The sequence below is a fragment of the Bombina bombina genome, chromosome 2, assembly GCF_027579735.1.
Source record: "Bombina bombina isolate aBomBom1 chromosome 2, aBomBom1.pri, whole genome shotgun sequence".
Lineage (NCBI taxonomy): Eukaryota > Metazoa > Chordata > Amphibia > Anura > Bombinatoridae > Bombina > Bombina bombina.
This window is the reverse complement of record NC_069500.1, coordinates 18381328-18408922: the sequence shown is the minus strand read 5'-3', so window position 1 is coordinate 18408922 and position 27595 is coordinate 18381328. Positions and strand designations below refer to the sequence as shown.

Below are 27595 nucleotides of genomic sequence, written 5' to 3'. Positions count from 1 at the left end.
GGCAGTGTAATGTGCTGCAGTGTGTGTGATCTGTGTACAGAGGGGCAGTGTAATGTGCTGCAGTGTGTGTGATCTGTGTACAGAGGGGCAGTGTAATGTGCTGCAGGTGGTGATCTGTGTACAGAGGGGCAGTGTAATGTGCTGCAGTGTGTTGATCTGTGTACAGAGGGGACAGTGTAATGTGCTGCAGTGTGTGATCTGTGTACAGAGGGGTAGTGTAATGTGCTGCAGTGTGTGATCTGTGTACAGAGGGGTAGTGTAATGTGCTGCAGTGTGTGATCTGTGTACAGAGGGGTAGTGTAATGTGCTGCAGTGTGTGAGCTGTGTACAGAGGGGCAGTGTAAATGTGCTGCAGTGTGTGTGATCTGTGTACAGAGGGGGGCAGTGTAATGTGCTGCAGTGTGTGATCTGTGTACAGAGGGGCAGTGTAATGTCTGCAGTGTGTGATCTGTGGTACAGAGGGGGCAGTGTAATGTGCTGCAGTGTGTGATCTGTGTACAGAGGGGCAGTGTAATGTGATGCAGTGTGTGTGATCTGTGTACAGAGGGGTAGTGTAATGTGATGCAGTGTGTGTGATCTGTGTACAGAGGGGTAGTGTAATGTGCTGCAGTGTGTGAGCTGTGTACAGAGGGGCAGTGTAATGTGCTGCAGTGTGTGTGATCTGTGTACAGAGGGGCAGTGTCATGTGCTGCAGTGTGTGATCTGTGTACAGAGGGGTAGTGTAATGTGCTGCAGTGTGTGTGATCTCTGTACAGAGGGGTAGTGTAATGTGCTGCAGTGTGTGAGCTGTGTACAGAGGGGTAGTGTAATGTGCTGCAGTGTGTGTGATCTGTGTACAGAGGGGCAGTGTAATGTGCTGCAGTGTGTGATCTGTGTACAGAGGGGCAGTGTAATGTGCTGCAGTGTGTGATCTGTGTACAGAGGGGCAGTGTAATGTGCTGTAGTGTGATGATCTGTGTACAGAGGGGGCAGTGTAATGTGCTGTAGTGTGATCTGTGTACAGAGGGGAAGTGTAATGTGCTGTAGTGTGTGATCTGTGTACAGAGGGAAGTGTAATGTGCTGTAGTGTGTGATCTGTGTACAGAGGGGGCAGTGTAATGGGCTGCAGTGTGTGATCTGTGTACAGAGGGGTAGTGTAATGTGCTGCAGTGTGTGATCTGTGTACAGAGGGTAGTGTAATGTGCTGCAGTGTGTGTGATCTGTGTACATGGGGGCAGTGTAATGTGCTGCAGTGTGTGATCTGTGTACAGGAGGGGCAGTGTAATGTGCTGCAGTGTGGTGAGCTGTGTACAGAGGGGCAGTGTTAATGTGCTGCAGTGTGTGTGAGCTGTGTACAGAGGGGCAGTGTAATGTGCTGCCAGTGTGTGTGATCTGTGTACAGAGGGGTCAGTGTAATGTGCTGCAGTGTGTGTGATCTGTGTACAGAGGGGGTAGTGTAATGTGCTGCAGTGTGTGATCTGTGTACAGAGGGGCAGTGTAATGTGCTGCAGTGTGTGATCTGTGTACAGAGGGGGCAGTGTAATGTGCTGCAGTGTGTGTGAGCTGTGTACAGAGGGGTAATGTAATGTGCTGCAGTGTGTGATCTGTGTACAGAGGGGCAGTGTAATGTGCTGCAGTGTGTGATCTGTGTACAGAGGGGTAGTGTAATGTGCTGCAGTGTGTGATCTGTGTACAGAGGGGTAGTGTAATGTGCTGCAGTGTGTGTGATCTGTGTACAGAGGGGCAGTGTAATGTGCTGTAGTGTGTGATCTGTGTACAGAGGGGCAGTGTAATGTGCTGTAGTGTGTGATCTGTGTACAGAGGGGTAGTGTAATGTGCTGCAGTGTGTGATCTGTGTACAGAGGGGCAGTGTAATGTGCTGTAGTGTGTGTGATCTGTGTACAGAGGGGTAGTGTAATGTGCTGTAGTGTGTGTGATCTGTGTACAGAGGGGTAGTGTAATGTGCTGCAGTGTGTGTGATCTGTGTACAGAGGGGTAGTGTAATGTGCTGCAGTGTGTGTGATCTGTGTACAGAGGGGCAGTGTAATGTGCTGCAGTGTGTGATCTGTGTACAGAGGGGTAGTGTAATGTGCTGCAGTGTGTGATCTGTGTACAGAGGGGTAGTGTAATGTGCTGTAGTGTGTGTGATCTGTGTACAGAGGGGCAGTGTAATGTGCTGCAGTGTGTGATCTGTGTACAGAGGGGCAGTGTAATGTGCTACAGTTTGTGTGATCTGTGTACAGAGGGGTAGTGTAATGTGCTATAGTGTGTGATCTGTGTACAGAGGGGTAGTGTAATGTGCTGCAGTGTGTGATCTGTGTACAGAGGGGCGGTGTAATGTGCTGCAGTGTGTGATCTGTGTACAGAGGGGCAGTGTAATGTGCTGCAGTGTGTGATCTGTGTACAGAGGGGTAGTGTAATGTGCTGTAGTGTGTGTGATCTGTGTACAGAGGGGGTAGTGTAATGTGCTGCAGTGTGTGTGATCTGTGTACAGAGGGGTAGTGTAATGTGCTGCAGTGTGTGTGATCTGTGTACAGAGGGGCAGTGTAATGTGCTGCAGTGTGTGATCTGTGTACAGAGGGGCAGTGTAATGTGCTGCAGTGTGTGTGATCTGTGTACAGAGGGGTAGTGTAATGTGCTGCAGTGTGTGATCTGTGTACAGAGGGGCAGTGTAATGTGCTGCAGTGTGTGATCTGTGTACAGAGGGGCAGTGTAATGTGCTGCAGTGTGTGTGAGCTGTGTACAGAGGGGTAATGTAATGTGCTGCAGTGTGTGATCTGTGTACAGAGGGGCAGTGTAATGTGCTGCAGTGTGTGATCTGTGTACAGAGGGGTAGTGTAATGTGCTGCAGTGTGTGATCTGTGTACAGAGGGGTAGTGTAATGTGCTGCAGTGTGTGTGATCTGTGTACAGAGGGGCAGTGTAATGTGCTGTAATGTGTGATCTGTGTACAGAGGGGCAGTGTAATGTGCTGTAGTGTGTGATCTGTGTACAGAGGGGCAGTGTAATGTGCTGCAGTGTGTGTGATCTGTGTACAGAGGGGCAGTGTAATGTGCTGCAGTGTGTGATCTGTGTACAGAGGGGCAGTGTAATGTGCTGCAGTGTGTGTGATCTGTGTACAGAGGGGTAGTGTAATGTGCTGCAGTGTGTGATCTGTGTACAGAGGGGCAGTGTAATGTGCTGCAGTGTGTGATCTGTGTACAGAGGGGCAGTGTAATGTGCTGCAGTGTGTGTGAGCTGTGTACAGAGGGGTAATGTAATGTGCTGCAGTGTGTGATCTGTGTACAGAGGGGCAGTGTAATGTGCTGCAGTGTGTGATCTGTGTACAGAGGGGTAGTGTAATGTGCTGCAGTGTGTGATCTGTGTACAGAGGGGTAGTGTAATGTGCTGCAGTGTGTGTGATCTGTGTACAGAGGGGCAGTGTAATGTGCTGTAGTGTGTGATCTGTGTACAGAGGGGCAGTGTAATGTGCTGTAGTGTGTGATCTGTGTACAGAGGGGTAGTGTAATGTGCTGCAGTGTGTGATCTGTGTACAGAGGGGCAGTGTAATGTGCTGTAGTGTGTGTGATCTGTGTACAGAGGGGTAGTGTAATGTGCTGTAGTGTGTGTGATCTGTGTACAGAGGGGTAGTGTAATGTGCTGCAGTGTGTGTGATCTGTGTACAGAGGGGTAGTGTAATGTGCTGCAGTGTGTGTGATCTGTGTACAGAGGGGCAGTGTAATGTGCTGCAGTGTGTGATCTGTGTACAGAGGGGTAGTGTAATGTGCTGCAGTGTGTGATCTGTGTACAGAGGGGTAGTGTAATGTGCTGTAGTGTGTGTGATCTGTGTACAGAGGGGCAGTGTAATGTGCTGCAGTGTGTGATCTGTGTACAGAGGGGCAGTGTAATGTGCTACAGTTTGTGTGATCTGTGTACAGAGGGGCAGTGTAATGTGCTGCAGTGTGTGATATGTGTACAGAGGGGTAGTGTAATGTGCTGTAGTGTGTGTGATCTGTGTACAGAGGGGTAGTGTAATGTGCTGCAGTGTGTGTGATCTGTGTACAGAGGGGTAGTGTAATGTGCTGCAGTGTGTGTGATCTGTGTACAGAGGGGCAGTGTAATGTGCTGCAGTGTGTGATCTGTGTACAGAGGGGTAGTGTAATGTGCTGCAGTGTGTGATCTGTGTACAGAGGGGTAGTGTAATGTGCTGTAGTGTGTGTGATCTGTGTACAGAGGGGCAGTGTAATGTGCTGCAGTGTGTGATCTGTGTACAGAGGGGCAGTGTAATGTGCTACAGTTTGTGTGATCTGTGTACAGAGGGGTAGTGCAATGTGCTGCAGTGTGTGATCTGTGCACAGAGGGGCAGTGTAATGTGCTGCAGTGTGTGTGATCTGTGTACAGAGGGGCAGTGTAATGTGCTGCAGTGTGTGTGTGATCTGTGTACAGAGGGGTAGTGTAATGTGCTGTAGTGTGTGTGATCTGTGTACAGAGGGGCAGTGTAATGTGCTGCAGTGTGTGTGATCTGTGTACAGAGGGGTAGTGTAATGTGCTGCAGTGTGTGATCTGTGTACAGAGGGTTAGTGTAATGTGCTGTAGTGTGTGTGATCTGTGTACAGAGGGGCAGTGTAATGTGCTGCAGTGTGTGTGATCTGTGTACAGAGGGGTAGTGTAATGTGCTGCAGTGTGTGTGATCTGTGTACAGAGGGGTAGTGTAATGTGCTGCAGTGTGTGATCTGTGTACAGAGGGGGTAGTGTAATGTGCTGCTGTGTGTTTGATCTGTGTAACAGAGGGGTAATGTCATGTGCTGCAGTGTGTGATCTGTGTACAGAGGGGTAATGTCATGTGCTGCAGTTTGTGATCTGTGTACAGAGGGGCAGTGTAATGAGCTGCAGTGTGTGATCTGTGTACAGAGGGGCAGTGTCATGTGCTGCAGTGTGTGATCTGTGTACAGAGGGGTAGTGTAATGTGCTGCAGTGTGTGATCTGTGTACAGAGGGGTAGTGTAATGTGCTGCAGTGTGTGATCTGTGTACAGAGGGGTAGTGTAATGTGCTGCAGTGTGTGATCTGTGTACAGAGGGGCAGTGTAATGTGCTGCAGTGTGTGATCTGTGTACAGAGGGGCAGTGTAATGTGCTGCAGTGTGTGATCTGTGTACAGAGGGGCAGTGTAATGTGCTGCAGTGTGTGATCTGTGTACAGAGGGGCAGTGTAATGTGCTGCAGTGTGTGATCTGTGTACAGAGGGGCAGTGTAATGTGCTGCAGTGTGTGATCTGTGTACAGAGGGGGAGTGTAATGTGCTGCAGTTTGTGATCTGTGTACAGAGGGGCAGTGTAATGTGCTGTAGTGTGTGATCTGTGTACAGAGGGGCAGTGTAATGTGCTGTAGTGTGTGATCTGTGTACAGAGGGGCAGTGTAATGAGCTGCAGTGTGTGATCTGTGTACAGAGGGGCAGTGCCAGGTACTGCAGTGTGTGATCTGTGTACAGAGGGGCAGTGCAATGTGCTGCAGTGTGTGTTATCTGTGTACAGGGGGGCAGTGCCAGGTGCTGCAGTGTGTGTGATCTGTGTACAGAGGGGCAGTGTAATGTGCTGCAGTGTGTGTGATCTGTGTACAGAGGGGCAGTGTAATGTGCTGCAGTGTGTGATCTGTGTACAGAGGGGTAGTGTAATGTGCTGCAGTGTGTGTGATCTGTGTACAGAGGGGTAGTGTAATGTGCTGCAGTGTGTGTGATCTGTGTACAGAGGGGTAGTGTAATGTGCTGCAGTGTGTGTGATCTCTGTACAGAGGGGCAGTGTCATGTGCTGCAGTGTGTGATCTGTGTACAGAGGGGCAGTGTAATGTGCTGCAGTGTGTGTGATCTGTGTACAGAGGGGCAGTGTAATGTGCTGCAGTGTGTGATCTGTGTACAGAGGGGTAGTGTAATGTGCTGCAGTGTGTGTGATCTGTGTACAGAGGGGCAGTGTAATGTGCTGCAGTGTGTGTGATCTGTGTACAGAGGGGTAGTGTAATGTGCTGCAGTGTGTGATCTGTGCACAGAGGGGGCAGTGCCAGGTCCTGCAGTGTGTGTGTCTGTGAACTGTGTACAGAGGGGCAGTGTAATGTGCTGTAGTATGTGATCTGTGTACAGAGGGGTAATGTAATGTGCTGCAGTGTGTGAGCTGTGTACAGAGGGGCAGTGTAATGTGCTGCAGTGTGTGTGATCTGTGTACAGAGGGGCAGTGTAATGTGCTGCAGTGTGTGTGATTTGTGTACAGAGGGGCAATGTAATGTGCTGCAGTGTGTGATCTGTGTACACAGGGGCAGTGTCATGTGCTGCAGTGTGTGTGATATGTGTACAGAGGGGTAGTGTAATGTGCTGCAGTGTGTGTGATCTGTGTACTGAGGAGCGGTGTAATGTGCTGCAGTGTGTGTGATCTGTGTACTGAGGAGCGGTGTAATGTGCTGCAGTGTGTGATCTGTGTACAGAGGGGCACTGCAATGTGCTGCAGTGTGTGATCTGTGTACAGAGGGGCCGTGTCAGGTCCTGCAGAGTGTGTGTGTGAGAGCTGTGCACATATAGGCAGTCAGGCACGGTAGTGTGTGTGTCTGTGAACTGTGTACAGAGGGGCAGTGTCAGGTCCAGCAGTGTGTGTGTGTGTGAGCTGTGTACAGAGGGGCAGTCTCAGGTCCTGCAGTGTGTGTGTGTGTGAACTGTGTACAGAGGGGTAGTGCCAGGTCCTGCAATTTGTGTGTGTGAGCTGTGTACAGAGGGGCAGTGCCAGGTCCTGCAGTTTGTGTGTGTGAGCTGTGTACAGAGGGGCAGTGCCAGGTCCTGCAGTGTATGTGTGTGAGCTGTGTACAGAGGGGCAGTTTCAGGTCCTGCAGTGTGTGTGAGCTGTGTACAGAGGGGCAGTGTCAGGTCCTGCAGTGTGTGTGTGTGTGTGTGTGAGAGAGCTGTGTACAGGGGGGCAGTGCCAGGTCCTGCATTGTGTGTGTGAGCTGTGTACAGGGGGGCAGTGCCAGGTCCTGCATTGTGTGTGTGTGTGCTGTGTACAGAGGGGCAGTGGCAGGTCCTGCAGTGTGTGTGTAAGCTGTGTACAGAGAGGCAGTGCCAGGTCCTGCAGTGTGTGTGTGTGTGTGTGTAAGCTGTGTATAGAGGGGCAGTCTCAGGTCCTGCAGTGTGTGTGTGTGTGTGTGTGTGTGTGTGTGAGCTGTGTACAGAGGGGCAGTCTCAGGTCCTGCAGTGTGTGTGTGTGAGAGCTGTGTACAGAGGGGCAGTCTCAGGTCCTGCAGTGTGTGTGTGAGCTGTGTACAGAGGGGCAGTGTCAGGTCCTGCAGTGTGTGTGTGTGTGTGTGTGAGCTGTGTACAGAGGGGCAGTGCCAGGTCCTGTAGTGTGTGTGTGTGAGCTGTGTACAGAGGGGCAGTTTCAGGTCCTGCAGTGTGTGTGAGCTGTGTACAGAGGGGCAGTGTCAGGTCCTGCAATGTGTGTGAGAGCTTTGTACAGAGGGGCAGTGTCAGGTCCTGCAGTGTGTGTGTGTAAGCTGTGTACAGAGGGGCAGTGCCAGGCCCTGCAGTGTGTGTGTGAGCTGTGTACAGAGGGGCAGTTTCAGGTCCTGCAGTGTGTGTGTGTTAGCTGTGTACAGAGGGGCAGTCTCAGGTCCTGCAGTGTGTGTGTGAGCTGTGTACAGAGGGGCAGTCTCAGGTCCTACAGTGTGTGTGTGAGCTGTGTACAGAGGGGCAGTCTCAGGTCCTGCAGTGTGTGTGTTAGCTGTGTACAGAGGGGCAGTGCCAGGTCCTGCAGTGTGTGTGAGCTGTGTACAGAGGGGCAGTGTCAGGTCCTGCAGTGTGTGTGTGTGTAAGCTGTGTACAGAGGGGCAGTGCCAGGTCCTGCAGTGTGTGTGTGTGTGTGTGAGCTGTGTACAGAGGGGCAGTGTCAGGTCCTGCAGTGTGTGTGAGCTGTGTACAGAGGGGCAGTGGCAGGTCCTGCAGTGTGTGTGTGTGTAAGCTGTGTACAGAGGGGCAGTGCCAGGTCCTGCAGTGTGTGTGTGTGAGCTGTGTACAGAGGGGCAGTGTCAGGTCCTGCAGTGTGTGTGTGTGTGTGTAAGCTGTGTACAGAGGGGCAGTGGCAGGTCCTGCAGTGTGTGTGTGTGTGTAAGCTGTGTACAGAGGAGCAGTGCCAGGTCCTGCAGTGTGTGTGTGTGAGCTGTGTACAGAGGGGCAGTGGCAGGTCCTGCAGTGTGTGTGTGTGTAAGCTGTGTACAGAGGAGCAGTGCCAGGTCCTGCAGTGTGTGTGTGTGTGAGAGCTGTGTACAGAGGGGCAGTCTCAGGTCCTGCAGTGTGTGTGTGAGCTGTGTACAGAGGGGTAGTGCCAGGTCCTGCAGTGTGTGTGAGCTCTGTACAGAGGGGCAGTCTCAGGTCCTGCAGTGTGTGTGTGAGCTGTGTACAGAGGGGCAGTCTCAGGTCCTGCAGTGTGTGTGTGAGCTGTGTACAGAGGGGTAGTGCCAGGTCCTGCAGTGTGTGTGTGAGCTCTGTACAGAGGGGCAGTCTCAGGTCCTGCAGTGTGTGTGTGAGCTGTGTACAGAGGGGCAGTCTCAGGTCCTGCAGTGTGTGTGTGAGCTGTGTACAGAGGGGTAGTGCCAGGTCCTGCAGTGTGTGTGTGTGAGCTCTGTACAGAGGGGCAGTCTCAGGTCCTGCAGTGCGTGTGAGCTGTGTACAGAGGGGTAGTGCCAGGTCCTGCAGTGTGTGTGTGAGCTGTGTACAGAGGGGCAGTCTCAGGTCCTGCAGTGTGTGTGTGAGCTGTGTACAGAGGGGCAGTGCCAGGTCCTGCAGTGTGTGTGTGTGTAAGCTGTGTACAGAGGGGCAGTGCCAGGTCCTGCAGTGTGTGTGTGTGTGTGTGAGCTGTGTACAGAGGGGCAGTGTCAGGTCCTGCAGTGTGTGTGAGCTGTGTACAGAGGGGCAGTGGCAGGTCCTGCAGTGTGTGTGTGTGTAAGCTGTGTACAGAGGGGCAGTGCCAGGTCCTGCAGTGTGTGTGTGTGAGCTGTGTACAGAGGGGCAGTGTCAGGTCCTGCAGTGTGTGTGTGTGTGTGTGTGTGTGTAAGCTGTGTACAGAGGGGCAGTGGCAGGTCCTGCAGTGTGTGTGTGTGTGTAAGCTGTGTACAGAGGAGCAGTGCCAGGTCCTGCAGTGTGTGTGTGTGAGCTGTGTACAGAGGGGCAGTGGCAGGTCCTGCAGTGTGTGTGTGTGTAAGCTGTGTACAGAGGAGCAGTGCCAGGTCCTGCAGTGTGTGTGTGTGTGAGAGCTGTGTACAGAGGGGCAGTCTCAGGTCCTGCAGTGTGTGTGTGAGCTGTGTACAGAGGGGTAGTGCCAGGTCCTGCAGTGTGTGTGAGCTCTGTACAGAGGGGCAGTCTCAGGTCCTGCAGTGTGTGTGTGAGCTGTGTACAGAGGGGCAGTCTCAGGTCCTGCAGTGTGTGTGTGAGCTGTGTACAGAGGGGTAGTGCCAGGTCCTGCAGTGTGTGTGTGAGCTCTGTACAGAGGGGCAGTCTCAGGTCCTGCAGTGTGTGTGTGAGCTGTGTACAGAGGGGCAGTCTCAGGTCCTGCAGTGTGTGTGTGAGCTGTGTACAGAGGGGTAGTGCCAGGTCCTGCAGTGTGTGTGTGTGAGCTCTGTACAGAGGGGCAGTCTCAGGTCCTGCAGTGCGTGTGAGCTGTGTACAGAGGGGTAGTGCCAGGTCCTGCAGTGTGTGTGTGAGCTGTGTACAGAGGGGCAGTCTCAGGTCCTGCAGTGTGTGTGTGAGCTGTGTACAGAGGGGCAGTGCCAGGTCCTGCAGTGTGTGTGTGTGTAAGCTGTGTACAGAGGGGCAGTCTCAGGTCCTGCAGTGTTTGTGTGTGTGTGTGTGAGCTGTGTACAGAGGGGCAGTGCCAGGTCCTGCAGTGTGTGTGTGTGTGTAAGCTGTGTAAAGAGGGGCAGTGTCAGGTCCTGCAGTGTTTGTGTGTGTGTGTGTGTAAGCTGTATACAGAGGGGCAGTCTCAGGTCCTGCAGTGTGTGTGTGTGAGCTGTGTACAGAGGGGCAGTCTCGGGTCCTGCAGTGTGTGTGTGTGAGCTGTGTACAGAGGGGCAGAGCCAGGTCCTGCAGTGTGTGTGTGTGTGTGAGCTGTGTACAGAGGGGCAGTCTCGGGTCCTGCAGTGTGTGTGTGTGTGTGTGCTGTGTACAGAGGGGCAGTGTCAGGTCCTGCAGTGTGTGTGAGCTGTGTACAGAGGGGCAGTGCCAGGTCCTGCAGTGTGTGTGTGTGTGAGCTGTGTACAGAGGGGCAGTCTCGGGTCCTGCAGTGTGTGTGTGTGTGAGCTGTGTACAGAGGGGCAGTGCCAGGTCCTGCAGTGTGTGTGAGCTGTGTACAGAGGGGCAGTTTCAGGTGCTGCAGTGTGTGTGAGCTGTGTACAGAGGGGCAGTGCCAGGTCCTGCAGTGTGTGTGTGTGAGAGCTGTGTACAGAGGGGCAGTGCCAGGTCCTGCAGTGTGTGTGTGTGAGAGCTGTGTACAGAGGGACAGTGCCAGGTCCTGCAGTGTGTGTGTGTGAGAGCTGTGTACAGAGGGGCAGTGCCAGGTCCTGCAGTGTGTGTGTGTGAGAGCTGTGTACAGAGGGGCAGTGCCAGGTCCTGCAGTATGTGTGTGTGTGAGAGCTGTGTACAGAGGGGCAGTGCCAGGTCCTGCAGTATGTGTGTGTGTGAGAGCTGTGTACAGAGGGGCAGTGCCAGGTCTTGCAGTGTGTGTGTGTGAGCTGTGTGCAGAGGGGCAGTGCCAGGTCCTGCAGTGTGTGTGTGTGAGCTGTGTGCAGAGGGGCAGTGCCAGGTCCTGCAGTGTGTGTGTGTGAGCTGTGTGCAGAGGGGCAGTGCCAGGTCCTGCAGTGTGTGTGTGTAAGCTGTGTACAGAGGGGCAGTGCCAGGTCCTGCAGTGTGTGTGTGTAAGCTGTGTACAGAGGGGCAGTGCCAGGTCCTGCAGTGTGTGTGTGAGCTGTGTACAGAGGGGCAGTGCCAGGTCCTGCAGTGTGTGTGTGAGCTGTGTACAGAGGGGCAGTCTCAGGTCCTGCAGTGTGTGTGAGCTGTGTACAGGGGGGCAGTGCCAGGTCCTGCATTGTGTGTGTGAGAGCTGTGTACAGAGGGGCAGTGCCAGGTCCTGCAGTGTGTGTGTGTGAGCTGTGTACAGAGGGGCAGTGCCAGGTCCTGCAGTGTGTGTGTGAGCTCCGTACAGAGGGGCAGTGCCAGGTCCTGCCGTGTGTGTGAGCTGTGCACATATAGGCAGTGTCAGGCTGTACAGTGTGCATGATGTGCAGTGCTCTTCTCTGAGGCTGTGTGATCCCGTCATACTGTGCGGTGTATGAGGATGTTATTGTATTGTGTTTCAGGCATTTACTGCTGTCTTTGACCTTTGGATACTTATGGCTGTCACATGCTGCCCTGTCATGTTTGGTGCCTGGGTTAGATGTGAGGTCAGTTGCTTGTGAGTTGTCTGTGGTAGGCACGTGCCAGCTTCTGTTGGTGGTTACTAGGTGTTGAGACACAGAAGTGACGCCCATACTGCAGCAGAGGTGCAGCTTTTGTCACTAATCAGTAGAGATGTGTTTTTTATATAACGTCCTATAATGACTGTGTAAAGTGATACTGTGACATGTTTATATGCACGACGATTAGCCCCACGTGCACCAGTGTCGTTCTGTGCTGTCGGATTCTGTAGGCTCCTCATTCTCTTAATTCATCAGCATCTCTGGTTTGTTCTAAAAGCTGAGCCGTTAGCTAAGGATGGACTAACAGTGTAACATAAATAAAGAGTAATTCTTCCTGTGCGCCTGTGCTTCGCAGCTTCTCTATACGCAGCGCTAGGGTATACGGTATCTGTACTTGTTTTATATGGGTAGCACGTTTGCTGTATAGTAGTGCGCACTTCCTGTGTGACGCCACTGACAGTAACAATGTTTTATGTATTTTATACAGAAGCAGCAGATGTGGTATAAGCATGAGACGAGCACCGCTGCTTAGGTAACGTATTGCTGTTCTGTGTATTGTGTCTGGGAGTTTACTCTTTCTAATAACTTGTTGGTTCCTATGTTTTCTGCTATCCAGAGGGGATTATCCTATAGGAAGAAACTAATTAAGGAGCACGGTATGGGCTGATGGGTTGGGGCTAGTAGTGTCTGACATATGGAGCCCCCCAGAGGGCCACAGCTGGGTAACCTTCATTTACATAAAGTCTGCACAAGCAAATTCTATTTGTCTTATGCATCCTAGACCAGCCGAAGGGTTAACCCAGCAGTGACTTTCTCACCTATATTTAAATGTATTAGGTTGTTTTATCTTTTAAAGGGACATAACATAGCAGGATTGTATTGCTTCTGTTCATGAGCTGGGCACGCCCACTGAGCCAATCACCAGCTGTCTCCAGCTACGGACCAGAAATGCATGGAGCTGACGTTAACCCATACACAGGGATAAAACACAGACGTATAGTGCATTTTATTGTTTATCTTGTATGTCCCTTTAAAGGGTCAAATGTTCTCTGTGTCATGTATAATAGATTACTGTGCTAAATATATATAAATAGATGCTCCTGTGCTGAATTAAACCAACCTTTGTGTGTGAGTTGTCCCTATCGGCAAATCAGAGTTCTGGTTACTAGTTTTTAACAGTCGGGCACATTTAAAGGTACATTAAAGGGACAGTAAAGCCATAATTAGACTTTCATGATTTAGACAGAACAGACAATTTTAAACAACTTTCCAATTTACTTCTATTATTTAATTTGCTTCCTTCTCTTGTTATCCTTTGATGAAAGGTTTATCTAGGAAAGCTCAGGAGCAGCAAAGAACCTAGGTTCTAGCTGCGGATTGGTGGCTGCATAAATATAACGATTGTCATTGGCTCACTCATGTGTTCAGTTAGAAACCATTAGTGCATTGCTGCTCTTTCAACAAATGATACCAAGAAAATGAAGCAAAATTGATAATAGAAGTAAACTGGAAAGTTGTATAAAATTGTTTGTTCTACCTAAATCATGACATAGACATTTTGGGTTTCATGTCCCTTTAAGCAGCTTTTTAACATGTTTAACCCCTTAATGACCAAGGATGTCTGGCTCGTCCTCTGGGGTTTCTAGTGGTGGAAGCGATCGTGATTCAAGGTATTGCAGTGTTGTCTCGATATCACCTGTTCTTTTAGCCACCGATGCAGTGCGCCCTACTTTAAGCTGGGAGAGGGAAATTTATTTTTCTAAAGGGAGGGGGGAGGGTGTTGAGGGGGTGCAGCTACACTTCAGAAAATTGGGATTTGTTTTTTCAAATAAAATAAGCCATTGTTTTTGAGGAAACTGTGTACTGGCAGACAGCTGCCAGTTTCTAAGATGGTGGAAAATAGGTAGAGGGGGGAGGATTAGAGAGCTGTATTGGGGGGGGGGGGGATCAGGGAGGTTGGGGGCTAAGGGGAATCCATCACTGCTAAATAAATATAAAATAAAAATAAAAACTTTTATTTTTAGTACTGACAGACGTTCTGCCAGTACTTAAGATGGCGGGGACAATTGTGCGGTGGGGGAGGGAAGAAAGCTGTTTGGGGGGGTCAGGGAAGAATCAGGTGGGAGGCTGATCGCTACACTAAAGCTCAAATTAACCCTACAAGCTACCTAATTAACCCCTTCACTGCTGGGCATAAAACACGTGTGATGCGCAGTGGCATTTAGCGGCCTTCTAATTACCAAAAAGCAACGCCAAAGCCATATAAGTCTGCTATTTCTGAACAAAGGGGATCCCAGAGAAGCATTTACAACCATTTGTGCCATAATTGCACAAGCTGTTTGTAAATAATTTCAATGAGAAACCTAAAGTTTGTGAAAAAGTTAAGGATTTTTTTTTTAATTTGATCGCATTTGGCGGTGAAATGGTGGCATGAAATATACCAAAATGGGCCTAGGTCAATACTTTGGGTTGTCTACTACACTAAAGCTAAAATTAACTCTACAAGCTCCCTAATTAACCCCTTCACTGCTGGGCATAAAACACGTGTGGTGCGCAGTGGCATTTAGCAGCCTTCTAATTACCAAAAAGCAACACCAAAGCCATATAAGTCTATTTCTGAACAAGGGGGATCCCAGAGAAGCATTTACAACCATTTATACCATAATTGCACAAGTTGTTTGTAAATAATTTCTGTGAGAAACCTAAAGTTTGTGAAAAAGTGAACAATTTTTTTTATTTGATCGCATTTGGCGGTGAAATGGTGGCATGAAATATACCAAAATGGGCCTAGATCAATACTTTGGGATGTCTTCTAAAAATATATATACATGTAAAGGGATATTCAGGTATTCCTGAAAGATATTAGGGTTCCAATGTTCCAAAGTGGTTTGGAAATAGCAAAGTGCTACTTGTATTTATTGCCCTATAACTTGCAAAAAAAGCAAAGAAGATGTAAACATTGGGTATTTCTAAACTCAGGACAAAATTTAGAAACTATTCAGCATGGTTGTTTTTTGGTGGTTGTAGATGTGCAATAGATTTTGGGGGTCAAAGTTAGAAAGAGTGTGTTTTCAATTTTTCATCATATTTTATAAAAATGTTTTTATAGTAAATTATAAGATATAATGAAAATAATGGTATCTTTAGAAAGTCCATTTAATGGCGAGAAAAACGGTATATAATATGTGTGGGTACAGTAAATGAGTAAGAGGAAAATTACAGCTAAACACAAACACCGCAGGAATGTAAAAATAGCCTTGGTCCCAAAAAAACACAACATTTTCTTTTATGATACGGATAGAACACACAATTATAAACAACTTTCCAATTTACTTTATTATCAAATTTGCTTCATTCACTTACACTACTGGCAGCTAGCTGAACACATCTTGTTATCCAATCACAAGAGACAAATGTGTGCAGGCACCAATCAGCAGTTAGCTCCCACTAGTGCAGGATATCTGCATATTCTTTTTCAACAAAGGAACAAAAGAACAAAGCACATTTGGAAATAGAAGTGAATTTAAAAATGTATTAAAATGACCGGCTCTATCGGAATCATGCAAGTTTAATTTTGTCCTTCCTATCCGTTTAACAGCTACTCCTTCATGTAAATAGTAGAATAATTGAGTATCATGCCCCTGTAAATAGCTTCTGACTATTTCACAGTGCAAAAAAAAAGGTTTGTAAACGTGAGGAGCCTCTGTTTGGCAGATAGCAATACAGATTATGTATGTAATAATTACACACATGATTTGTTCTGATAGATCATTTTAGAACTACTGACCCTGCAATGTATATATAACCCCTGCAAAGGGGGAGTACCATTTGTATCCCGGAGTGCACTGCAATGTCCACTGTTTGGGTGCAAAAATGGGCCTTAGGGACTGATTGCTCACTGGCTGATAAGAACTCCCCCCTGATATATTGTTTGGCAATGACTCCTCTCACAAGCTTAAAAAAACATTAATTTATATAATACTAATCTTGTACTGACTTAGGGGAAACATAACAGAACACTAATACATTTGAAGATGTCCTATTTTCGATACAAAATAAGCCTTTTCCCTTTCAGATGAAGCAGGAAGCCTTTCTGTGCTGTTGCGCTGTAGCTTATATAGTCTTTAGGTTTTATATAGTCTTTAGGTATTATATAGTCTACATAGGTATTTAATGTGAGCCTGTCTCATCAGCTTTTGTGTTGGCAGCGACCCGAACCTCCTGTAACATTCAGATGTTAAAATAGACTGTCCTCGTCCACTAATTGCCGCTCTCAGAGCTATACTTGGAGCAAGCTCAGCATCAGATGACGAGCTGGCGCGACCTTGCAGAGGAGATGCCCAGATTATATGGTGTGACTGGAACTGACTCGTGTTTATCCAACAACTCATTAATTATTTAGTTGTCTAACTCAGCAGCAGAAAGGGATCTTATGTCCAATAATACAAAATACCGAACAGATCCTGATGCCTTTCTATATATCCTGGGAAATCAAATTTAGACAGTAAATATTAACAGTAAAAGCAAAGGCTGCTGTAGTAGTCTGTATTATAGCAAGTGGCCAAATCACATGATCTATTTCTTTTTGTATGCAAATTACTCTTGGGAAAACTAGACGTGGACTCCTTGCACACATGCCCTAGAGCAGAGCTTTCCAAACCTTTCATGTTGGTGACACTTTTTAGACCAACATCATTTCGCAACACAGTAATTCAGTTGTTCTAGCAAACAGGAGCTTAAAATAACTTGTTTTAAGCGATACGGACACATACATAAATTATATAATAACAAAATGTATTTACAAGTAACAATATGTATGTGCAAGAATTAAAAAAGTTTAATACCACTAATAGCTACTTACTAATTTAATGGGATGTATGAGGTTGATCGGATATACACGGTTTCTGAATATTTGGTGGAATATTAGAGAAAGACACTCGCATTTCATCATCAAGCATTTTTAAGCTTCCACTTCCTATCCATATATCAACAGCAGGAGCAGCAATGCACTACTGGGAGCTAGCTGCAAAAAAACAACACTGACTTCTGACTTCAGCTCAGTGTTTAAGCTGCCGCCCTCAGAGCTCCGTGAGTCTGACTGACTACTGCCCGGGCTGCAAACACACTGCTATCCCACTCACTGACTACTGCCTGTGCTGCAAACACACTGCTATCCCACTCACTGACTACTGCCTGTGCTGCAAACACACTGCTGTCCCACTCACTGACTACTGCTACACTTCAAACACACTGCTGTCCCACTCACTGACTACTGCTACACTTCAAACACACTGCTATCCCACTCACTGACTACTGCCTGTGCTGCAAACACACTGCTGCCCCACTCACTGACTACTGCCTGTGCTGCAAACACACTGCTATCCCACTCACTGACTACTGCCTGCGCTGCAAACACACTGCTATCCCACTCACTGACTACTGCCCACGCTGCAAACACACTGCTATCCCACTCACTGACTACTGCCTGTGCTGCAAACACACTGCTGTCCCACTCACTGACTACTGCCTGTGCTGCAAACACACTGCTATCCCACTCACTGACTACTGCCTGTGCTGCAAACACACTGCTGTCCCACTCACTGACTACTGCCCGGGCTGCAAACACACTTCTATCCCACTCACTGACTACTGCCCAAACTGCAAACACACTGCTGTCCCACTAACTGACTACTGCCCGCGCTGCAAACACACTGCTATCCCACTCACTGACTACTGCCTGTGCTGCAAACACACTGCTGTCCCACTCACTGACTACTGCCCACGCTGCAAACACACTGCTGTCCCACTCACTGACTACTGCCTGTGCTGCAAACACACTGCTGTCCCACTCACTGACTACTGCCTGTGCTGCAAACACACTGCTGTCCCACTCACTGACTAGTGCCTGTGCTGCAAACACACTGCTGTCCCACTCACTGACTACTGCCTCTGCTGCAAACACACTGCTATCCCACTCACTGACTACTGCCTGTGCTGCAAACACACTGCTGTCCCACTCACTGACTACTGCCTCTGCTGCAAACACACTGCAATCCCACTCACTGACTACTGCCTGTGCTGCAAACACACTGCTATCCCACTCACTGACTACTGCCTGTGCTGCAAACACACTGCTATCCCACTCACTGACTACTGCCTCTGCTGCAAACACACTGCTATCCCACTCACTGACTACTGCCTGTGCTGCAAACACACTGCTGTCCCACTCACTGACTACTGCCCACGCTGCAAACACATTGCTATCCCACTCACTGACTACTGCCCACGCTGCAAACACATTGCTATCCCACTCACTGACTACTGCCTCTGCTGCAAACACACTGCTATCCCACTCACTGACTACTGCCCTTGCTGCAAACACACTGCAATCCCACTCACTGACTACTGCCTGTGCTGCAAACACACTGCTATCCCACTCACTGACTACTGCCTGTGCTGCAAACACACTGCTATCCCACTCACTGACTACTGCCTGTGCTGCAAACACACTGCTATCCCACTCACTGACTACTGCCTGTGCTGCAAACACACTGCTGTCCCACTCACTGACTACTGCCCTTGCTGCAAACACACTGCTGTCCCACTCACTGACTACTGCCTGTGCTGCAAACACACTGCTATCCCACTCACTGACTACTGCCTGTGCTGCAAACACACTGCTATCCCACTCACTGACTACTGCCTGTGCTGCAAACACACTGCTCTCCCACTCACTGACTACTGTCTGTGCTGCAAACACACTGCAATCCCACTCACTGACTACTGCCCGTGCTGCAAACACACTGCTGTCCTACTCACTGACTACTGACTGTGCTGCAAACACACTGCTATCCCACTCACTGACTACTGCCCGCGCTGCAAACACACTGCTATCCCACTCACTGACTACTGCCCGCGCTGCAAACACACTGCTGTCCCACTCACTGACTACTGCCCCCGCTGCAAACACACTGCTATCCCACTCACTGATTACTGCCCCCGCTGCAAACACACTGCTGTCCCACTCACTGACTACATGTGCAGTCACAAGCCGATTGAGGAGTCTACACGTGCAGTCACAAGCCGCTTGAGGAGACTACACGTGCAGTCACAAGCCGATTGAGGAGACTACACGTGCAGTCACAAGCCGTTTGAGGAGACTACACGTGCAGTCACAAGCCGTTTGAGGAGACTACACGTGCAGTCACAAGCCGATCGATTGAGGAGACTACACGTGCAGTCACAAGCCGATTGAGGAGACTACACGTGCAGTCACAAGCCGATTGAGGAGACTACACGTGCAGTCACTAGCCGATTGAGGAGTCTACACATGCAGTCACAAGCCGATTGAGGAGACTACACATGCAGTCACAAGCCGATTGAGGAGTCTACACGTGCAGTCACAAGCCGATTGAGGAGACTACACATGCAGTCACAAGCCGATTGAGGAGACTACACATGCAGTCACAAGCCGATTGAGGAGTCTACACGTGCAGTCACTAGCCGATTGAGGAGACTACACATGCAGTCACAAGCCGATTGAGGAGACTACACGTGCAGTCACAAGCCGATTGAGCAGTCACTAGCCGATTGAGGAGTCTACACGTGCAGTCACAAGCCGATTGAGGAGACTACACATGCAGTCACAAGCCGATTGAGGAGTCTACACGTGCAGTCACAAGCCGATTGAGGAGTCTACACGTGCAGTCACAAGCTGATTGAGGAGACTACACGTGCAGTCACAAGCTGATTGAGGAGACTACACGTGCAGTCACTAGCCGATTGAGGAGACTACACGTGCAGTCACTAGCCGATTGAGGAGACTACACGTGCAGTCACTAGCCGATTGAGGAGTCTACACGTGCAGTCACTAGCCGATTGAGGAGTCTACACGTGCAGTCACTAGCCGATTGAGGAGTCTACACGTGCAGTCACAAGCCGATTGAGGAGACTACACGTGCAGTCACAAGCCGATTGAGGAGACTACACGTGCAGTCACAAGCCGATTGAGGAGTCTACACGTGCAGTCACAAGCCGATTGAGGAGTCTACACGTGCAGTCACAAGCCGATTGAGGAGTCTACACGTGCAGTCACAAGCCGATTGAGGAGTCTACACGTGCAGTCACTAGCCGATTGAGGAGTCTACACGTGCAGTCACTAGCCGATTGAGGAGTCTACACGTGCAGTCACAAGCCGATTGAGGAGTCTACACGTGCAGTCACAAGCCGATTGAGGAGTCTACACGTGCAGTCACAAGCCGATTGAGGAGTCTACACGTGCAGTCACAAGCCGATTGAGGAGACTACACGTGCAGTCACAAGCCGATTGAGGAGTCTACACGTGCAGTCACAAGCCGATTGAGGAGTCTACACGTGCAGTCACAAGCCGATTGAGGAGACTACACGTGCAGTCACAAGCCGATTGAGGAGACTACACGTGCAGTCACAAGCCGATTGAGGAGACTACACGTGCAGTCACAAGCCGATTGAGGAGACTACACGTGCAGTCACAAGCCGATTGAGGAGACTACACGTGCAGTCACAAGCCGATTGAGGAGACTACACGTGCAGTCACAAGCCGATTGAGGAGACTACACGTGCAGTCACAAGCCGATTGAGGAGACTACACGTGCAGTCACAAGCCGATTGAGGAGACTACACGTGCAGTCACAAGCCGATTGAGGAGTCTACACGTGCAGTCACAAGCCGATTGAGCAGTCACTAGCCGATTGAGGAGTCTACACGTGCAGTCACTAGCCGATTGAGGAGTCTACACGTGCAGTCACAAGCCGATTGAGGAGACTACACGTGCAGTCACAAGCCGATTGAGGAGACTACACGTGCAGTCACAAGCCGATTGAGGAGTCTACACGTGCAGTCACAAGCCGATTGAGGAGTCTACACGTGCAGTCACAAGCCGATTGAGGAGTCTACACGTGCAGTCACAAGCCGATTGAGGAGTCTACACGTGCAGTCACAAGCCGATTGAGGAGTCTACACGTGCAGTCACAAGCCGATTGAGGAGTCTACACGTGCAGTCACAAGCCGATTGAGGAGTCTACACGTGCAGTCACAAGCCGATTGAGGAGTCTACTCGTGCAGTCACAAGCCGATTGAGGAGTCTACACGTGCAGTCACAAGCCGATTGAGGAGTCTACACGTGCAGTCACAAGCCGATTGAGGAGACTACACGTGCAGTCACAAGCCGATTGAGGAGACTACACGTGCAGTCACAAGCCGATTGAGGAGTCTACACGTGCAGTCACAAGCCGATTGAGGAGTCTACACGTGCAGTCACAAGCCGATTGAGGAGTCTACACGTGCAGTCACAAGCCGATTGAGGAGTCTACACGTGCAGTCACAAGCCGATTGAGGAGACTACACGCGCAGTCACAAGCCGATTGAGGAGTCTACACGCGCAGTCACAAGCCGATTGAGGAGTCTACACGCGCAGTCACTAGCCGATTGAGGAGTCTACACGTGCAGTCACAAGCCGATTGAGGAGACTACACGTGCAGTCACTAGCCGATTGAGGAGACTACACGTGCAGTCACAAGCCGATTGAGGAGTCTACACGTGCAGTCACAAGCCGATTGAGGAGTCTACACGTGCAGTCACAAGCCGATTGAGGAGTCTACACGTGCAGTCACAAGCCGATTGAGGAGTCTACACGTGCAGTCACAAGCCGATTGAGGAGTCTACACGTGCAGTCACTAGCCGATTGAGGAGACTACACGTGCAGTCACAAGCCGATTTGAGGAGTCTACACGCGTAGTCACTAGCCGATTGAGGAGACTACACGTGCAGTCAGGTGCCAATGGGAATAGTTTCAGTTAACGCTAAGCTGCGCCAGTAGGTTAAGGTGATCTGTGACCCAGTAGGTATCAATCACGTGTCAACCATGTGATATACGTAGCAGGCAGAAAGCCGGAAACCAAAAAAAAATAGAAATAAAAAAAAAAATGTGCTGAAGCAGGCACACGCCTACACACCGCAGCCGACACACTAATGTGTCACGACACACAATTTGGGAAGCACTGCACTAGAGAGATACAACTGCACCTCACTGACGAAGCCCAGAGGCCGTAACGTACTTCTGGGGTTTGATGTTTTCTCTTGTTCAGAGGCAAATTGCCTGATATTTCAGGGCTGGAATGTCATTGGGCAGGATCAGACTAATATACTACAGGATATTTCTGTGTGAAAGGCATAGTGTGCTAAAAGAGTATGCACCCTGAGTGGCACTGACCTTATGAATAAGCACGGACGTTTTTCCAGCTTTTGTGCTGTCTCAGTTGAGTGTCTCGCTCTATTTTCTTTTTCTACTTATTAAAGGGACATTAAACACTTTGAAATTATATACGTAAAAAACACATCTGCAATATACTTTTAATTTTTATTTTGTGCACTTTTTTGTAATTCCTTCTGAAATTGCTTTTCAGTTGCTGTTAGAAATGAAATTGCAGAACACTATTATATTACACACAGCCATTGGCTGCACACTCTAGTATTTATAACTGTCCCTGATTTGCCACAGCAGAGAAGGTAACCTAAGTTACAACATGGCAGCTCCCATTGTTTTATAGACCCCAAATCTTTACACTTATTTTGTCACTATTTAAACAACTAATGAAACTTTACAAAATCCATCTACTTTATTCTCAGATTAATCTTTTCTTTGACTGCAGCATTCTATCTAACATTTTTTTAGTGTTTAATGTTCCTTTAAAGGGACAGTTAACACCTTGAGATTTCTATATAAAAAGTTTAGTAATGAAACAACTTTGCAATTTATTTTCATTATTTATTTTTCACCTTTTCATGTAATGTAGCTCTGAAAATTAAGCAATTTCTCATTCTCAGAACTTGAAAGCACCAGCAGACTTATACCAAGGCTAACCCGGCTACATATTTGTCCCATATTGGTTTTATTTTAGATTTGATGCTAATGTCTCACATTTATTGGGGGGGGGGAACTAAATTATTCCTTAAAGGGACAGTTTACTCAAAAATTTTCTCCCCTTTAATTTGTTCCCAATGATCCACTTTACCTGCTGGAGTGTATTAAATTGTTTACAAGTAGCTCCTTTACCCTTATATTGGCATTTGAAATTGTTGATTTAACATGTGGTATCCCCACCTATTCTGAAAGTTTGTGGCCGCGCGTACCAGCTATAGATAAGCTTTGTAAACACAGCCAGCAGAAGAAATTACACTCCCAGTGTGATATAGCAGAGATAAGGTAATAAAATTTTGATTTTCCATTGTTCTCTCAAAGTACTGGTGATTGTTTTAAGGACAGATATAGGATAAAGAAGCAGGTATATTTGCACAATGTGATACAGTAATGAGATCGGATTATATCTACAAGCTCAACCTATTTTATTAGGTTGTGGCTTCAAAACACAAAATCAGAGCTTTAATATACAGAAATAAACCTTAAAAAGCAAATTTTCATACATTTTTTACTCTGCAGTTGGTAAAAAAAGCAATTGTAAACACATTAAGGGAAAAACTATTTTTGAGTATACTGTCCCTTTAAAAGGCAGACAATATGCTGAATATAAACTGCACTAAAACCATACATGGTTTATATTGTTAACTCCTTCACTGCTAAGCCTTTTTTTACACCCATGTGATAAGCAGATTTAAGCGCCTTTTTTTTTTTCCGTTTTTTTGCTGCTTAACATTTTAAAAGGGACATTAATCAACCACAGTAGCACAGTTACTACTTACTATGCTATTGTTTCCTCTAGTTCCTCCAGCTCTCGTTCAGTGCTGGTTAGTGAAGCTCTGTATCTCCACACTGAGCACCGCCATCTTGGAATTCCTGTACCATGTGACAGGAGCAGTGATCAGATCTATGATATTGTTGTCTTCGTACACGGCCTCTTGTTGACTTTGGCTCTTTTTCGGAGCCTGCTTTATGCTTGTGAAGAATCACTACACTAAGATCTGGGTTTGCACACTGTGGGTCTGTTCACCTCAGTTTATAATTCAGAGCGGGAGCTGTAGCGTTTTGCAGTGGCTGCATTGCTCTTTATTATTCCTTTTTATATTATGTAACTTAAACTTGTTTAAAAAAACAAAACAACTGCAACTATGTAAAGCTTCTGATTTCTTGTATAAGCTAAAGAGCAAATCGGTGAAAGCGCACTGCTATCACACAATGCAACAATACGTGCGCTACAAGATGGCGGCTCCCCTCTAAAGATGCCGAGCTTTACCAGCTGGCTTCTGTAATGGCTTAAATTAAAAGAACGGATTTAAAGATAGCTGCGGTTACAGGAGGAAAAGCATAAGCAGTTTAATGTACCGTTATATTTCAGTGAGTAACCTGCACAAGTTGTATATGTTTTATTTCAGTAGATTCTGAATATAATTCTGTTTCATGGCGCATAAGAAAGCTGCAACTACAAAACATATTAATTGTTAATAAAAGATTTTAGTAAATAATAAAAATGACCTGGTGTTACTCTACCTGCTAAATTGTCGTCAAGGGTGGTCCCATGTGAAACAGGGGCTCATACAGGCTTTTGGGGTTTATAATATAAACTAGAGGTGATTAGTTACTAGAGTTATCACCTGACAATACAGATAAAGGGACAGTCAACACCAGAATGTTTGTTGTTTAAAAAGATAGATAATCCCTTTATTACCCATTCTCCAGTTTTGCATAAACACTGTTATATTAATATACTTTTTACCTCTGTAATTACCTTGTATTTAAGCCTCTGTAAACTGCCCCCTTATTTGTTCTTTTGACAGACTTGCATTTTAGCCAATCAGTGCTGACCCCTAGGTAACTTCACATGCGTGAGCTCAATGTTATCTATATATGACACTAACTAATGCCCTCTAGTGGTGAAAAACTAATGCATTTAGATTAGAGGAGGCCTTCAATGTCTAAGAAATTAGCATATGAGCCTACCTAGGTTTAGCTTTCAACTAAGAATACCAAGAGAAGAAAGCAAAAACGGTGATAAAAGTAAATTGCAAAGTTGTTTAAAATTACATGCCCTATTTGAATCATGAACGTTTATTTTGAACCTGACTGTCCCTTTAATATATTTATTTAATAAAGGGACTTCTCTACTATAAAATAAAATTTTTTATTGAACCTATTAACCTATTAAAGTAATAGTAAATCTGAGCTTTTAAAAAAATGCCAGGATTTACGATCAATAAAAATAAAAGGACTTTCAGTGATCACTTTATAACAAAGTGTGCTAAACATACACATCTCTCTTTTTTTTCAATAAGGTGACATTTCTACCTCTAAACCAATTGCAGTGCTAGCCGTACGGCACTGTTCTGTATGCTAGCACAGCTATTGGTTTTGTCAGTATATACCAGGGTTATAATACAATATATCTATATTATTCTTTAAAACAACCTCCAATTAAAATGTATATACAAAACAATTGAAATTAATAATTATTCCTAAATTCTTTAGATTAGTTAAGATTTATATACACATTGAAATATATTAAGTAGAGAAAAGAGACTAGATTATGAATCAACTATACACATATGCTATTATAATATTCTTACAAAGATCATAAAAAATATACCTTTAAAATTAACCTTACTCACAATGAATTGCATTAAAATACCACAATAAATACCAGAATATGGACTGCTATCTTCAGTGTTTAGATAAACAATATGCCAAGATACTTCACACAAATTTTACTAGGTCTCAATAGATTTAAAATAACTTTCAGACAAGTATAATTAAGTTATTTAGCCTACAAATGATTCTATATAACTTCAATTAGAAACATCAGAAATTGTATATATTATTAATGCAAACAGCCAAGTTATATGCCAATTTATCTGAGCTGTACTAACCTCTTATTTGGCTACAATAAGGCAAATTCTAATATAAATATCTATCTATATATACTACAATCTAACTAAAGCTTTAGAATATCTTTGTTTTAAATATAAAAGTATGAAATAACCTTTTATACGTTACCAGATAAAATTTGAAGTTCACCTCATAAATTAAGAGAGGTATTTTTGCAATATGGATAAGGAAATTAGGCCCTGATTTGCTTTATAGAGACTGGATTCCAAGGCAACAGTTTATCAGTCAAAATTCAGCAGCCAACCATCATTGGTGAATATGGGATACGCTCCACGGAAGCTTGTCTGCGATAGGTCCTTCGAGCTGAACATTTTGGGCAAAATACCCATATATGGGCATACACATCTAAGGGTTCCATAATGCTAATATTTACTTTGGAGTTGCCCATTGGTCTTATCTATACAAAGGTCTAAATCTTTTGTTCTTTCCTGTGTAACCAAGAAGAGGGGGGTTGGTCTGTTATGGCTACAGCCATTCATGTCAGAGGAGACATTAGCTGATCTGAAGTACCAAAATGTATTTGATACATATGTAGTTTATGTAATGCTATTTACAGATACCCTGACAGTTTAGAGGTGGAAACGTCACCTGATTGAAAAAAAAGAGAGCTGTGCCTTGGATTGCCAGAGCCGCTGAGTTTAGTGAGGAGGCCGCGGCACAGAAAGGCTAAGTTTAGCACACTTTTTTTTTTATAAAGTGATCTCTTAAAGTCCTATTTATTTTTAATGATTGAAAATTTTAGTGTTTTTGAAACACTCAGATTTATCACTTTTTAAGTCCCATAAGCAGGAAAACCCATGTGTTGTTTTTACTATATATATTTTTTTAAAATGTTTGTGGTTTGTAACTTTCCAAGCAGATGATTCTACACTTTCCCTGTTTCTGTAGGATATTGTTGTAACGTATACATTTTCTTCAGCGCTATACATATTTTTCCCGTCTACAGAAACAAACATGTAAGAGAGACTATTAGCTTAAAGGCATATGAAACAGTATGAGATTGTAATATAAAATGTTTTATTATGTGTACTTAAAAAGCTTTGTATTTTCATTATTTATTTTGTCCATTTTTCCTATAATTTAACTCCGCTGAGATTCTATAAAGTAAGTAACCGACACCACCATGTCTGAACTTACATTTTAAGCTTATCTCAGTGTCCTGCAATAAAATAGACTACTACCAACAAGGTTATATAGGTTTCAGCACAGCCTTGTTTACACAAACTCTACTTTATTGCCTGGTTTATATATCTCCCTAATTGTTCTCAACAGAAAATCGAGATAAATAGAAAACTAGTTCAAACATGGCAGCTCCCATATATCCCAAGGCAGAACATGTAGTTATCTGAGATGTCATTGCAGAAAATGCATCCTGTTTACCAACAGAACAGGACACATGCAGGAACTGTTAGCGATTTAACTTTTCAGCCCTGCTCCACATTAGACAGTTCTCTTTAAACAGTGCTGTGCTCTGTCTGCACTGTGTAAGTTTTCTTTATCACAGTGCATCCAAAGCAAAGTGCTGTTTGAAGTGAACATTGACATATGCTGTAGCGCTACAAAGCAGCAGTGCATTGATTGGCTCAAATCAGTTTTTTGTCTGAATATAAGACATTTTAATGCTCCTTTTTTATTACTACATTTCTATGTTGGACCAATAGAAAAGGAAACAAATTTATTCAAGCAACATTTTACAATTTCTTTTTTTGGCTGCAGCTAATTTGCAATTTAATTTTCAACGATTGCACTAAATTATAAAACTGGTCCTTTAGTGTAAATGCCTAATTTAAAATGTTATTTAAATAAAAAATAACCTGCAGAAAAAATGTCACTAAAAAAAAGCTCATCTCAGAAAGTGAAAAAAAATATATATATAAGTGCTTTATAGAAACTAAACTTTTACACTTGTATCATCAATATTTAAACAACTAATATAATGGTAAAAATACAACTACATATTATTATTCTAAGTCTAATCTTTGCTTTGAATACATCATTATGTCTAACATTTATTTAGTTTAATGTCCCTTTAATGTTCACGTCCGTTGTTTAAGGATTCTGGTTACGTATTTATAGGGTTTCTTTGGTGCAATCTTTTCATCCTATCCCCATATCGCTTGTGTACAGGGTCCTAAACAAGAACTTGTATTGCATTATCCTCTGGGTTTCTTCTAAGGGATACACATAAATATTCTGGCACTCAGAGTTGTACATAGAACCCTTTATAATTCCAATGCATTCCTGCAGATCTAAGTAACCTGATTATGTGACCTATATATTGTCAATAACAACT

General features: G+C 46.1%; 1 protein-coding gene across 1 annotated transcript in view; it reads left to right on the top strand.

The window, feature by feature from the left end:
- Nucleotides 1–27595, top strand: part of MYORG (myogenesis regulating glycosidase (putative)) — a 94594-nt gene that overhangs the window by 14855 nt on the left and 52144 nt on the right. Inside the window, exon 2 of the mRNA XM_053700974.1 lies at nucleotides 11917–11961. The gene's annotated coding sequence lies outside the window, so the exon portion shown is untranslated. The remainder of the gene's footprint in view (nucleotides 1–11916; nucleotides 11962–27595) is intronic.